At 42.2% G+C, this 15,749-nt stretch overlaps 1 long non-coding RNA gene across 1 annotated transcript in view; it reads left to right on the forward strand.

Annotated features, from left to right (window-relative positions):
• The window catches only part of LOC123594958, a 57,513-nt gene extending 41,979 nt beyond the window's left edge, over positions 1 to 15,534 (forward strand). The window contains exon 4 of the long non-coding RNA XR_006710962.1: positions 15,393 to 15,534. This is a non-coding gene — a long non-coding RNA (uncharacterized LOC123594958). The remainder of the gene's footprint in view (positions 1 to 15,392) is intronic.
• Positions 15,535 to 15,749: the final 215 nt, after the last annotated feature.

The following is a 15,749-nucleotide window of genomic DNA, read 5'->3' on the forward strand; positions in this document are numbered from 1 at the left end:
TCTATACATAAGGATGGTGAAATTGAAAGTTGAGAAGGGGTTCTTGTGAAGTAACTCCCTGCCCCAGGGAGGGAACAGGTGGCGCCTCCGTGCAGGTCTCCCCTCCTTACACAGTTCCCTGAATGACACAGGGTGTGCCCACACCCCGCCTGGATACATACCATAGCATCCCAAGGGGCATGTGACCCCTGGTGAGATCACTTCCTGCCTCGGAGGAATGTTAGCGTTCTCAACAGCCCGGTCTGGTGCTGGGTCACCTCAGGTTGTTGGCTCCCTTTCTTGGAGCCACTATTTCTTTATATGTGAAAATGAAAGGATTTTTCCAGGCTTGTCTTCAAACTAAACAATCCATGCACGGCCCTCAGGGACATGGTTTCACTAAATAGGTCATGCCTCCTACCACCATAACCTCTAAGCTGATCCCGATCCAGAAAGAAGTTAAGACTCTATAGACCTACTAATGCAGGCAGATTCAGAAAGCACTTGGTGGCCCTGCATTCTGGACCTGCATTTGGACTCTCTGTGTCCAAAGAGTGGGCTCTGTGAACCGCACTATACCCCTTCTCTGGCCGTTGGGCAGCAACTGTTCCCAGGCCCTGGAGCACAGGGTAAGGATAAGCCATCAAGGCACAGCAGCCTTCGTCCCTCAGCACCTCTTACTACGTCTCCCCTCTCCCCCAGATTAGAAGAAATTGATACTTGTAGTTATCTGTGGTCTAAACGTGGATGAAACTTACTTATTGCTGTTCCAGTGTTTGGCTCTCTTGTTTTGCTCTTGCCCAAATCTCACAGTCTCGCCAGGCAGAGGACCTGTGTTTACCATTTTCTGTTGGTGAAAGGAAATGTGACAGAAGTGAGAGGGACTTATTTCTCACCCTGGAATAAGTTTCTTTCGTAAAGGATCAACGGAACCCAAACTGTAAATACAGTGAATGGAGCGGTACTGGGTCACCGACTGCAGAAACTTCTCCCTTTAACCTCTTGAACACGGAGACACGCATTGGGTGATGTACCTAGGGTTTCAAAGTGAAACCTTTGTTCTAATCCCCAAATACCATGATTTATAACACATTTAGCTTTCACACTACTAATAGGTAAAGGTCATAATAGGCAAAGGTCACTTAGCAGCACTTTTATTTTTTCTAATAATAAAATGATACCCATTCTAGGAAATCTGGAAAATTTGGAAAAACACAGAGAATGCAAAGCTAGCATATTATCAATTAACCAGAGCAAATCACCCTTAACATTCTAGCGTATGCCCTTCTTTGTTCTAAATTTTCTTTAACACAATGATTCCTTCATTCATCAACTATTGATAGTTTTCAACTTGAGGTACACATTCAGATCACCTGGGGAGTTTAAAAACTGATGTGGGGGCCCACCCTCGTGATTCTGATTCACTTGGTTGGGATAGGGTGTGGACACAAAGATTTTCTAAAACGATGCTCCGTAGGTAACTCTAATGTGCCATCAAGACTGAAAACCTCTGATCGATCAGATTTTGGTGACAGGCCAGATGTCGTTTGGCATGGACACGAAATGACAAAAAGATGTAGAGTCCCCCACGAGCCTTGAATTCCTGTGGAAGGACAGACAAACGAACGGTTTGGAGAACCTAAAGTAAATATTATAATGGAAGACTCTACCAAGAACTGTAGAAGCATAGGAGTGAATTGAGGGCTTAGAAAACTCCAGGCAATTCCACTAAGCTTGGCAATGAACGTGTTTGGACATAATGCTAGGTATGTAGGCCACAGGCATATCTTGAAGGATCTTGTTGGTATTGGGAATGATGGGTGCAGTCCTTGAAAAGTTTTGAGCAGAGGAATGATGTGATTACCTCTGTCTAATTCACTTGTCTCTGGCATCAGTGTGGATTTACGGGACTGTGGAGACTGGATACAGTGGCAAGATTAGACCCAGGTCTGTAACAAAATTCCAAGAGAGCAAGGATAGGACTGTTTCTGACTCCCGAAGAAGTGTCCTAGAGATTCACGGTTAATCTGATTTATCACAATAACTTGCTCTTGAATACTAAGCAGTCATGGTAAAGTTTTGTTCTGTTTTTTGAGGAACAAGATTCTTATAAAAGCCTGGTATTTTCTTCCTGGGGATCAGCGAAGATCCCTGCAGGAAATAGAGTTTACCGTCACATGGTTCACAGTTAAGAGATCTTGCTATAGAGTTGATGGGACAATTAGGCACGACAAGGCACCCAGAATCTAGTCACAGCGGAAAGCCATTGTCCCTTCTAAGGCAGAAGGGGAAGAAACAGACGCTGCTGAGAACCGGAATCAGTGAAGAAATACTGTCAGCAGGTGTGGAGAAACGCAGCTACTTCCGGAACCATAGCCTGGAGCCAGGATGAAGCAAAGAAGAAACCCCCTGACCTTGTTGTCTTTCTTCTTCCAACCTTTGATCTGCTGATGACTCTCACTGGCCAAACCCAACTTGAAGCCATCCAGTAAAGGAGCCCGGGAGATTTCAGAGTGGTCAGACTCCAGGGAGCCTAAAAAAGATCACAGGAGAACATAGAATGCATCTGAAGGCCAGCAAAGAATAAGCAGCCTACAGAAGAACATGATATCGTGGCAAAAATATCTTAGACATGATATCCATCCTGATAGTAAGTAGACAACTAAAGAAAATCACGCTAGACTATAGAACACATCCCCGGGCAATAGAACAGGGACCTTCTTTCCATGAACCAGACTATCAGGATATTCCTGATGGCCAGTAAGGACATTTCATAGGAGATCAAAGTAACGGTTAACAAACTGAGGCCATTTTAATGAAAAGCTAAAATTAAAGAGTAGGTGTAGCTCAGGTACTAAAATTTTCCATACCTACTCAAACCTTTATACGTTGCTATTATTCATCTAAGGTAGAGAAAAATCAACTCCTAAGAAACCGAGCTAAGGGAAGTAGGATATGTCAGATGCTACGTATATTGAGTTAACTAAGAGGTGATCCTTGAGCGCTTATTAGTAACGTACCAGAAGGTGCCAGTGGCTGAAGATTGACCTTTCTCCAGCTATGTATTTCGACGTCCTTTATGCAGTTTACAGCTTCAAGAGAGTTTACTCGTTCAGAGAGAGAGAGAGAGAGAGAGAGAGAGAGAGAGAGAGAACCTATGTAGGTGACTATTCAGAAAATCAGTGCTGGAAGTAAATCAGATACTCTTTGCCATAGATGTCTCCATGTTCAAATATCTTGTCCCTCCTTTCAGGGAATTAATAAATAACAAATGTTACATTTAAGAATTTTTTAATGTTTTTATTTATTTTTGAGAGAGAGAGAAAGAGAGAGAGAGCGTGTGCAAGCTGTGGAGGGGCAGAGCGAGAGGGAGACACAGAATCGGAAGCAGGCTCCAGGCTCCAAGCTGTCAGCACAGAGCCCGACGCGGGGCTCGAACTCACAAACTGTGAGATCATGACCTCAGCCGAAGTCGGATGTTTAACCGACTGAGCCTCCCAGGCGCCCCCCAAACAATATCTTTTTTAAAAAAGAACGCAGATAGACTTAACTCTGCTGGCCTAGGCAGTAGGGAAACATTAAAAAAATATTATTTGCCCCATCAGATTGTGAAGGCCTGAAGGACCTTTTTTTTTTTTTTTTACACAAGTTTGTTTTTTTTTTTTTTTTTTTACAAAACCTAGTATACTTTCTTGTGTATTATAGCTGCTCAGAAAATCTATAGTAAATGCTGAAAGAAACTTCTATGTTCTTTTAATTTGTTTTAAAATAATAAACACAATCTTGTTCTCTAATCTGTATATGCTTACAAATTATATTTCTCATTAGTCACATCTGTTGAATTGAAGGGACTATACCTTTGTGCGACATTTGGATCCTCAATTTTAAGAGCATTGAAGGATGTTTACTGGAATTGTTGTGATCATTTTGCAGTATATACAAACATCGAATCATTATCTTGTATGAAATATAGTTAACATCGAAATGATACTGAAGTCATTCCATCTTTCTTTGATAATTTGGGAAAGCTTTCGAGATGTTTCAGGACTTCAGGGTTGCCAGTGAGACTATCAGTTTTCAATGATCCATGTGGGAGAAGCCATTAATAGGAATCTCTAGTTGACAGAATATCAGAAAAACTAGACTCTGCTTTATTTTATTTCGGTCGATTTTCACTGAAGTAACTGGAATGTGGCCTGCTGACCTTCGTGTTTGAGGAGTTACTTCAGTGAAAATCATTCTGTGAAGAGGCAAAAAGTTTTTAAATTCTCCCAACATGACTGAAGTTGACCCCCAGGCTTGAATAAAAGAGACATCTCTTAGGTCCATAGTGACAATTTCAATCCTTCTAAAGATCTCCTATTTCACTGCTAGGGGCCAAAAAAGAGCTTTGTAACATTCAGCTGTCCGGGCAGGGTCTAATGCTGCCACTAAATAAAAGCCTTTATTTTGGATTTAGGCAAAATGTTCCCATCACTCATGAGTATGCTGCCAAACTATCAAATTCCTCACACAACTGCAGCAAAGACAAGGTATGTCTGAATGAAAAAAGCACATGAATTACACTTTTTAATAATGGAAGGGATTTCTTACAACCTTCGTCCCCACACACATCTAAGCTGGATGGAAGGTTGCACAGAATTCAATTTCATAAAAGCAGTTTCGACTTCACACACTTTTTTCTTGTTTTTTTCAACACAGAGCATTTTTCTGTATATCACCCCAACACAAATCCGTTTTCCTAGATCAGTTTTTATTATTTTATTTGCTATTTCTTACATAACTAAAAACTATTCTTTGGGTTATGGTGCTGATTCGAGATCTTTTTCAGATTCTTTTGTGTCAGCTTGTGCCCACCCACATGCACACACGCTTACTTTATAGCTGTTCCTCCCACTAACTGGCTGAGAAGGCAGGAGAAAAGAAGATCATGGCTCCAGTTTTGCCCCCCAGTCTGGCTAGTGTGGGTTGGTGCATACTAACAGAAGTGATTAAGAGTCCCTTCCAGTGCCTCGGTTCCTCTGGGAAGCTGGTACGGTCATGAGATAGAAATTCAATCAGTTGGCGTCAGCCAATGTACCGGTGTGTATGAAGCCAGAAAGAGAGTGCTGGCTGCGGCAGCACATACACCAACATTGGAAGCCAGAAAGAGAGAATTTTAATGAAGCTAAGAATCATGGTCACCAATTACGCCCAGCTTGGCCACTTTCCACCAAGTCTCAACCCTCAAGCAAGCATTTCAGTTTTCATCTGATTTAGCCAGTACTCTGGTGACCACATAAAGGGTCGTCAGAAAATTGATGTCAACGGCCATGGAGAAAAACAGAAAGCAGAGAGATGTTCCAGGGATCTTTTCCGGTTAAACATGCCTTTTACTGAAAGAGGTGAGTGTAGATAGAAGAATTTGGAAACGAGTTCCACTTAGACCTTGTTCGCAAACCTGTATTCTATAAATTATAGGGAAAACTTTAGATAGACTACATCAACTAGTATTGCCCCCTTTAAAAAAAAATAAGGCTAACTGAAGAAGCTATGACCCATTTTTTTTTAGAGAGAGAGACAGATTGAAAGAGCACACGAGAGGGGTAGGTGCAGAGGGAGATGGAGAGAGAGAATCTTAAGCAGGCTCTGTGCCCAGTGCAGAGCCCGACGCAGGGCTTGACCAGGGCTCGACCAGGGCTCAGTCTCACAACCCTGAGATCTCACAACCTGAGCCCGAATCAAGAGTCAGACATTTGACCGACTGAGCCACCCAGGTGCCCCGACCCAGTTTTTAAATAACTGTGAGGATGAATTTATCGACCCAATTCTAATCTAGGAGAACCCACTTGAAAGTTGAAAGATATAGTTTGATGATAATAAAGGTGAATAACAATCTTAATGAAGGCGTAAGGGCCCTCAGTGACCCTCTGGCTGAATACGGACAGGCCCATCAGGCCCCCACCTCAAAATACCCATAGGCCCTAAGTAACCAGTTGGCTACTTAAAACCAGGCACGGTTTCCACAAGGGAAAATCCCGTAAGGTGCCATACGTCTTCATCTTCCCCCTTGAAAAACATCCCCCACCTACTGCCTCCTTGTGGACAGTCTCTCCTTGGCTGTCCTGCCTACCGCTCCCTTGCGGTGTATTCAATAAACTGACTCCTTTGTTCTGCCTCAGGTGAATTTTTTCATGGCCCGCACCACCTTCCGCCCGATTGTCGCCCCACATCTGAGGGCCCCATCCAATCGAGAGACACCACACTCATCACTGATCCAGTGATAGAAGCTTGCTCTTATTTAGCTTTTCTCCAGTCAAGGTTACAGTGTTTCCTCTGGTAAATCATCCCTGATGTCTTGATTATCTTCTTTTAAACGTCTTCCCTAATCACTGGGAAAATAAAAGATTAAGACCCCACTTCTGACCTCAAGAAGGGGATGACCATTAAAAAAGGTGAGGGAGGTCACCACCCCAGGTGGGTAAGTGTGGAGTTAGGGGAAAGTTTAGAAGCCATACCTGAGTAGTCTTGATGGATGTTGGGGGTTGAGATAAGTAAAGGAACTGGGGAAAGTGTTCCAAACAGAGGAAACAAAAGAAAAGGCTCTGAAACTTGACACAGCAGGGCTCGTGCGGAGTATTGTAGGAAGTCTGACGGGAGGCATTAAGTGGGAAGTGGTGGGAAATAAGTCTAGAGAGAAATTTCTAGCAAGGACCAGGTCATGCAGCCATATATCGTGCTAAGAAGTTGTGTTTTGCAAAGTCACTTAGTATATCGGATATAGGACAAGAATCGGGGTGATTTGTTAGTCCAGGCAAAATGCGTCTACTTCAAAATAAATAAATAAATGTCAGCATAAATCCGTCTCAGAATACTTCATTGACTTGTCGAATGAGCCATCTCAAAAATAAGAATAAACAGGTTGCATTGGAATTTAATCTTTAATTAGAGATAAAATTTGGTGCTGACAATTCAATCATTGATGCATATGGACAGAGAAATTGCATTATACTTTGGAATGGTTGATGGAATAAAAGAAGAATTTAGGACTGCTTGCCAAACCTATTGGTTATGCAACCCAACCTTTGGTTCCACAATATGTCCTAGAAAGTAGACTACCTTTGCACAATGGCTGCCTCCTCCTTCTCCTCCTCTTCAGGTACTTTGAGTAAAGATTAGAGTAGCACAGGCTTACGCAAAAGCTTAGCTTTCCAGCTGTGAATAGACACATCCATCTTGTGAGGGCACGTATGTGTGTGTCATAGCACAGGTCTTACGCCTCGCCCCTCATTGGTACTTCGTGGGTTTTATGTATCTGTTTTGAAGCTGGTTTCTGCAAATGGCTTATTCCTTGCCAGTAGTCACTTAACTTGATTAACAGCTGACTTGGTTGGGCTCAGCAATAGCCCGATAATGGTGTGTGAGAAGCTGCCTCTTCGGAGGATCCTAGACTGAAGGACAAAACAGAAACTAGTGTGAGAATGTCTAGACTGATAGATACACGGATGTTTGAAACTTGCCTGACTCGACTTGTCCGCATCTCCTTCAGGAGATTTGTTTCAAAGCATTAATTTCATTAACGTGTATCCTGTGCGCATTTCCCAGTCGTGCTCATTACTTCCGTTGATGCCGTGTGTGGTAGGCAGAGTACTGGCCCTCCAAAGATGTCTTCATCCTTAGAGCCTGTGAGTATGTTACGTTGCATCGCAAGGAAGGTTGCAGGTGGAACTGTGACCGGGCGGATCCATTCATCGGGCTTTAAGATATTTTCCTGGGTTATCAGAGTGGACCCAAGGTAATGACCAGAGCCTCTTGTCCAAGTGGGAGGCAGAATAGTCAGAACCAGAGCGATGGTGACATGAGAAAGACCCGACTGATCGTTACCGGCTTTAAAGGTGGAAGGGTACCACCTGCTAAGGCAGGTAGGTGGTCTGTAGAATCTGGAAAAGACAAGAAGGCAGATTATCCCCCGGGGCCCTCCGGAAGGAATGCAGCCCTGCGTTAGTCCACTGACCCCCATTTTGGACTTGGGACCTCCAGACCTGTAAGAGAATAAATTCGTGTCGATTTCACCCACCGTGTGTGGGAATTCGTTATAGCTGCAATAGAAAACATACACATCATGTATGTGACAAACGTCGTGTAGCATTGTTAGCTGAAGCTGACATCGGTACATCAAGGGGTACCTAAAGCGCTCAGCTTCTACTCAGTCCACTCTTTTACTCACCCCGCAACATCTATATTTTTGTCAGAGACGGTCGGGACGCAATAGGACACCGAAGAACCTTGGAGAGATGTGAACAGATACGCTTTTTTAATTTTCATTAGCTGATGAGATAAGGTTTCATACAATGTTTGATTTCAACTCGTTGCTAAATACAATCCTCTTTACCCCTCCGAGGATTTAGCCAGAGCAATTTGGCGAGTGATTATGTGAATTAAGAATTGATTAAAAAAAAAAAATAGGTCAGTGCCGAACTGAGGCCTGAGCTCCTTTTACCTTGACCAGATTCCTCATTTCTTCCACTGCTTTCTTCTGTTAACTGCTGTCTGTATTCACTTCAAAAGAACAAAGCATACGGCTTCTCTCCCCGTTTCCTGGCCGCCGAAGAGGACCTGGGCCTAAGGTCAGCAAGTGGAGGCCTTGATTAGAATGGACCGTAGGTCTGCGACAGCCCCATCCCTGGGAAGGCCTTGACAGCTCTGTGACCCTGTCCCTCTCCGTAGACCTTCCCCTACCACTCCCCTCTTGTGCTGTGGCCTGCACAAAACATCGCATCAGCACTGTTTACCGCAGGAAGCCAGCCGAGGGAGCCATAACAGGACAATAGACAGACAGTCTGATAACCTTGTTAGCTCAAATCAAAGCTCCTCACAAGTAGGAGAGGTTAGTGAAGTGGGATAAAACTACGGCGGTATTTGGGGTTGTTGAAGTGGCTTTTCAGATTTTTTTCCCTTGTTGGAAAAAAAAAAAAAAAGAGTAGCATTTCTTATCCCTTTATTTAAGATTAAAACCAGGCACAAGGACACCAAACAAAACAACATGTACAAGGCTAAGGTTAACTTTTATAAGAATATAAATTATAAATGGAGAGGGCTCTACAAAATTCATAATTATCTTGTCGTGGAGAATAGCATAAAACTTTCTTTATGTTACCAGGTCTCTGCAAAAGCGTAGTAAGTGTGCAGTAACTTTCATTATCCAGAAAAAGTTAGGGATACGAATTAATTTGTGGAAATGATAACCAGTAACGAACTCGTTTCAGATGACAGGGCAAGGATGATCAAGGTCTTTGTATGTTTTTGTTTTATTTACTTCACATTATGGGATACTATTTCAACACACGGAGGTTTTGCCAGGTCTGATTTGGGCCTTTTATTCCCTCCCTCGTACCCACCCCATGCTTTAGGGAATGTTCCAACCTTTAAAAATAGAATCTGAGGGGTGCCTGGGTGGCTCGGTTGGTTAAGCGTCCGACTTCAGCTCAGGTCATGATCTCACAGTCTGTGAGTTCGAGCCTCGCATCGGGCTCCGTGCTGACAGCTCAGAGCCTGGAGCCTGCTTCCGATTATGTGTCTCCCTCTCTTCCTGCCCCTCCCCTGCTCATGCTCTGTCTCTCTCTGTCTCAAAAATAAATAAAAACATTAAAAAAATTTTTTATTAAAAAAAAAATAGAATTTGAATCGCACCATTGTCTCCCCAGTTGCACAGAAGACATTAACATGCTGTCCCAAACTGTCTAAAATGCAGTGTCTTATTCACTCTACCCCCACCCTCAGACCCTTGTTCTTGCCACGTCCATGATCCCGGAGGATATAGCACTAACCTTGAAGTCAGCCCTTGGCACTGCTCAGGCCCTGTGACCTGGTTAATAGTTTCTGTGCCTCAGTTTCTTCATCTGTAGCCAATGACAAAATAATGAATCCATTCAACAAGTGGGCATTTGGTTGCATTTGAATGTGTCATTTTTATACTTGGTGTGATTTCAAGCTTAAAAATCGGTAAAACTTGATGGTTTGGCATGGCTCCCGATGTGTCTTCCACTCTTGTGTTTCTCCGAAAGATTGATGAACCAGAGCTAAGTTCATACTGGCTTAGTACCCTGTATCCAGGTGGGGGACTTGATGGTGAAAATTTTGCTCAGTCATATTTTACTGTTGTGCTAAATGGAAGTCAAAGTAATGATTCGGTGTGTGTGTGTGTGTGTGTGCCTGCGTGCGTGCACCCCTTATCTGGGTAAAAATGCTTCTTTTATAGCATCTCTGTAGTGATACACAGAGACCATTTTCCTTTTCCTATTTCCCTTTATTCGTGAGGTATGATAAAGTAGCACTTCTCCAATTATGACTTGGAAAATGTGAAAATAATAAAAAGTTTCACGTTGCTTCCTCTCCATCTTGTATATGACCTAAATTGAAAAAAAAAATCTTAGAAATGAAATTTGGAGAAGATGAAAATCATTATTTTTACATGTATGGTACACGTGTAGTTCCTGTTCACCAAGATGACTGTGAAAATGGAAAAAGCTGAATAAGAGGAAATATATTTTCTATATACCTGGCGGTTACATACAAAGATAGGTGATGTAGTGTAGGGCTTATCTGACAATTACATAAAATGATTGGGTCTTGGCAGTGAGAAGTTAAATGTGAGTATTTTCAATTTAAAAATATTCCTTTACATAGAGTCCCAGGCAGCCTTTTACTTAGACATCTATGAATACATTGTTCGAAAGGCTTCGCTGCCCCAAATATCTTCACCACTGGTCCCGTCTAGTATCTAAAATTTCTAGCCCTTTTACGCCTTTGTACCCGGTCACTGAAAGATTGCTAGACAATCAACGGTATTTGTAATGGGTAGGTAGGTCGGTCCTCATTGTTCCGCAATTCTACCATGAATTAGTTCAAAAAGGTGTGGCATTTCTTGGGTTATCAATCTTCACGGAGTCGTAGACTTTGGACATAGTAGTTAAGACCTAGCTGCTTCTAACCTTACATTTATACACCCAACTCACATGAAGGTTTGGTTTCATTGACAAGCATGCTTCTTGGGACTGGATCTGGTCTACCTGTAATCACCAAATCATCTTTAGGAATACTTTGAAGGAAGAAATACTACTGGTAATAAATAGCTAAATTTATTCAGTGCCTCCGCTTCCTTCTGGAACTTAAAATAACAAAAGAAATTCAAAATACTGGATCGGGGGCACCTGGCTGGCTCAGTCTGAAGAGCATGCATTTCTTGATCTTGGAGTTCAAGCCCCCTGCTGGGTGTAGAGATTACTTGTGTGTGTGTGTGTGTGTGTGTGTGTGGTATTTGCTTTATTGGAGTGGTCTGGAAGCAAATCTATGATATCTCCAAGGTATGCCTATATTTCTTTATGCAATAATTTGTAGTTTTCAGTGTACAGATCTTAACACATGTTTTGTTAGATTTATCCTTTTTATAACACTGTCTGGTTCAGTTTATTTTTTTTAACATGAAATGTATTGTCAAATTGGTTTCCATACAACACCCACTGCTCATCCCAACTGGTGCCCTCCTCAATACCCATCTCCCACCCTCCGTCAACCCTCAGTTTGTTCTCAGTTTTTAAGAGTCTCTTTTGGTTTGCCTCCTTCCCTGTCTGTAACTTTTTTTTTCCTCCCCCTCCCCCATGGTCTTCTGTTAAGTTGCTCAGGATCCACATAAGAGTGAAAACATACAGTATCTGTGTTTCTCTGTATAACTTTTTTCACTTAGCAGAACACTCTCCACTTCCATCCACGTTGCTACACAAGGCCAGATTTCATTCTTTCTCGTGGCCACGTGGTCTTCCACTGTGTATATAAACCACAATTTCTTTATCCATTCATCAGTTGATGGACATTTAGGCTCCTTCCATAATTTGGCCATTGTTGAAAGTGCTGCTATAAACATTGGGGTACAAGTGCCCTTATGCATCAGTACTCCTGTATCCCTTGGGTAAATTCCTAGCAGTGCTACTGCTGGGTCATAGGGTAGATCTATTATTAATTTTTGGAGGAACCTCCACACTGTTTCCCAGAGCGGCTGCACCAGTTTGCATTCCCACCAACAGTGCAAGAGGGTTCCCGTTTCTCCACATCCTCTCCAGAAACTATAGTCTCCTGAATTTTTCCTAAAGAAGACATCCAGATGGCCAACAGGCACATGAAAAGATGCTCAATGTCCCTTCTCATCAGGGTAAAACAAATCAAAACCACACTGAGATACCACCTCATTACCGGGCAGAGTAGCTACAATGAACAAATCAGGAGATTACTTTTTAAATAAATCTTTTAAAAAGTGCTGGATCATCCAAAAGTAAATACAACAACTGTAAAACAGGAACATATACCACATCCAAAGGCTCGCCACTGCCTGAAGAGGGTGAAGCCGTTAAGATGTCCATGAAGTATCTTTCCATCCAGAGGCCAACGTTAAATAGTTGTCATGCTATGTGTTCGAATGAGACAGTGTTTTATGTTTTAATGAGAAAATAGTGACTCATTTTAGCTCACTGTTAGGAAATGTGGAACTTGGGAAATTCAAGCCTACCATGGAAGTCCCATTTCTTTTTACAGTAAGCGTTCTTACCTGTAATCAAGGTATAGCCTGACATGTAAACAGTTAGCTTGAATATTTGAAATGTAAATAGGAGACAGTTGATTAGCTTGTTAATTGTTGGTTCCTTAGCACATGGACTATAATTTGATTTTTAGCCCAATTAGAGATGTGCCAAATAGTAATGTTATTGAGAATAAGAAGAGACAGTCAGGATCCAACGCAGATCTGTTCAGTTGAGTGGAGTGTATATCCGTTTGATCTCTGATCTGTGAAATTCTAGCAATTCAGAAAAGCCAGCTAAAAGGGATTTCAAGACAGAGTTCAATTCTTGTTTATCCTGTCTTTCCTGTATACCTAGCACACCACTGAGTATGGGCTTAGTAGGTGAAGATAGGTGCATAGTGGAGTGATTAAGAAGGAATCAAGAGAAGTCAGTTTCTGAGTTCCATTCGAATGTTGTCAAGGCCATTCAGTTATTTTTATTTCTTCCCAAAATTGACTCATTTGGAGCTTCAGTAGCTAACATTCCGCATTGCGTTTTCTGCATCAAAACATTCAAATTGTATTGAAATGCTTTAAGATCAAATTAGATGTTTCTAGCATTGATAGTCATTACTTGGACCGGACTTGGACTTCATCATTTTTAACTAAAGAAGAAAATATAATGCTGACGTGACCCCACAGTTTATCTGACACAGCAGCTCATGTTTTTAAATGAAACATGATCTTGTGATGAACGAAAACAGCTATAAAATACAGAAAGAATGGATATTTTGTATGGTTTTACAATATGGTATCCATTCGTTTTATAGTTAATGTAATTCAAACCGTGCCAGGGATTTATTAGAGAAGTGACATGAACCGGAGTGGTCGAATCTCACTCCTTCGGTTCTGACGCTAACAAGAGAAGTCATATATTAGTGACTTCTTCTCAGACAGCATACTTACCCTTGTGACTGCTGGAGTAGTAAAACTCCAAATTGAAATACCTCATGAAAACATTCTTTCCCTTTGAAGCTGCTTTTGTTTGCCCTTGGTTGCTCTGCCCCAACTCTAAATTTACAAACTGTGTGTGTGTGTGTGTGTGTGTGTGTGTGTGTGTGGGTCTGTGTGTGTCTGTGTGTTCCTACCCTTGCGAAGCTTATAATCCTTTAAACTAAGATATTTTTGGTACAGATTGTAAATTAGAGCAATAACAAAAGTGACACTGTATCTTGATTGAATTTCAAATGCAATCTTCGTTCGGTTAAAAAATAATGAACCAGATTTATTTAGAGTCTGAGACATGACCTTGCAAATAAGGTAGCTCTGAAAATGACATGAACTCTTCTAGGTTCTTATTTTACTTCGAAATAGCCTTGCCTGTAATTCACAAATTGATGTTAACAGCCCCTTGTAAGTAATCGAATGACCCTGCATCCAAACAACAACAGAAATAAGAACCAAATATCTCCCCCGGAAGGAGGGGCTCTCTGGGCTTTTGCATCATAATTCGCTAACTACAGGAAAATGACACACCTTTACGTAGTGCCTTGCCGTGTTCGGCATCTTGGGCTCCCAACATGAGGATGAAGTTCGTGGGTTCGATGATACTCAAGGCTCTTTGAATGTTCTGCAAATGCTAGAACAAGACGTTTGAATCTGAGACCTAAGCTTGCACAGACGCAGAATTTCAAAGTAGGAAGGAGCCTAAATGGTTCTCTAATCCAGTCTCTTAGCATAGGTTTCCTCCACAGTCCTAGCTTTCCAGAGTCTTGGCTTGTGAACCAGGTTAAAAAAGAAATGTATAAGATATATTATGTTGCAGTATAAGTAAACTGGGTCATAACTGGACATAACTGAGAGTTTGCATAAAACAGTACTGTGTGCAATGAATTCAGATATTTTCCCCTTCCATTCTATATCTGTTTTTAATCTTTATAGCAACCAGTTAATTTGATTTCATGACCACTAATAGGTTGAGACTTGTTATACATCCTTGCGACAAAAAGTTTGGCCCATGAACCAGCAGCGGAGGCATCTCCCAGGAGTTGCTTGCAAATGCAGAGTTTCAGGCGCCAGCCCAACCTAGTGAAGCAAGCACATTTTGCCTAGGTCCCCAGATGATTCCCAGCACCTTCAAGTTGGAAAAGCCTTGTTCTACATCATCCCCAAGGGTAGTCGAGGTGTTTTCATTCCCCCGAGGTGCCACCTTTTGTTTTCGAACAGTTGCGCTGTATCAACTTGGAGACCAGCACAGAAACAGCATTTCACCAGCGATAATCCTTTTCCTTTATCACATCACTTCCACCCACTGGCACTGGTGTCTCTTCCTCTAAAATGAATTTAAACTTGTTTGCATGTGGCAGTCTCCCTGCTAAAAACAGAGGAATCTTTGTGACGCTTCACCTTCTCTCTCATCCCACACCTAAATCGTCAACAATCCTGATGCGTTTACCTTCTAAATATTTCTCCAATGAGGAGTTTCTCAAATTAGTACCCAACAATCCGAGGACAAAGGGGGAATGGTCAATGAGCATGGAAAGTCATGGCACACGGTTCGGCATTCCCTGTGTGCATTTAGTGATGCACTTAATCCACATTATGGAAAAAAAAAAAAGATAATTCTCAGGACATTTTGTTTAAAAAGAGCTATTGTTTTGACCTAAAGAGACGCCCAAGCTCAAAAGGATGCCACCACCTAGGGTACCTCGCTATTTCCCGTCTCTTGTCAGACTGTTGCCCGACTCTCTGGCTTCTGACTCATCCCTCTGGAAAAGCCAGAATGTTCTGCATGCATTCAGAATGCAATGAATATTTATTTTCTTTGCATCCTTTCCATTCTGCCCAGCTAGCGCCGGGTAACTCTTCCCCCTGTTCATTTCAGAGTGTGACTCCCACTGCGTCAGCTGTTCAGTTGGAGAAAGGCCACTCAATTATCCAGCCACAATATACAATGTAATTGACAATCATCCTTGGGCTGAGACATTTTCTCCTTGGAGACTCCCCTGATTGAAGTTGGGCTACGTACACATGTGAGTATAAACATATTTCCCGTATCTTTTTGACATTCAAAAGGGCTTGTATTCCTAAGAACAAGAAGAGCACTTGGTATTTAAGAGGATGTCAGTGGGCTGATAAGATAAAGTCCTGGGAACAGTTTTCCACTCTGGGAAATGTCTGGGATGTACGTTGAGGGGTAAGGGAGTTGTCAGGCCAGTTGTGTGATCCAGTTCCCTGGAGA

The sequence above is a fragment of the Leopardus geoffroyi genome, chromosome X (assembly GCF_018350155.1).
Source record: "Leopardus geoffroyi isolate Oge1 chromosome X, O.geoffroyi_Oge1_pat1.0, whole genome shotgun sequence".
NCBI classification, from domain to species: domain Eukaryota; kingdom Metazoa; phylum Chordata; class Mammalia; order Carnivora; family Felidae; genus Leopardus; species Leopardus geoffroyi.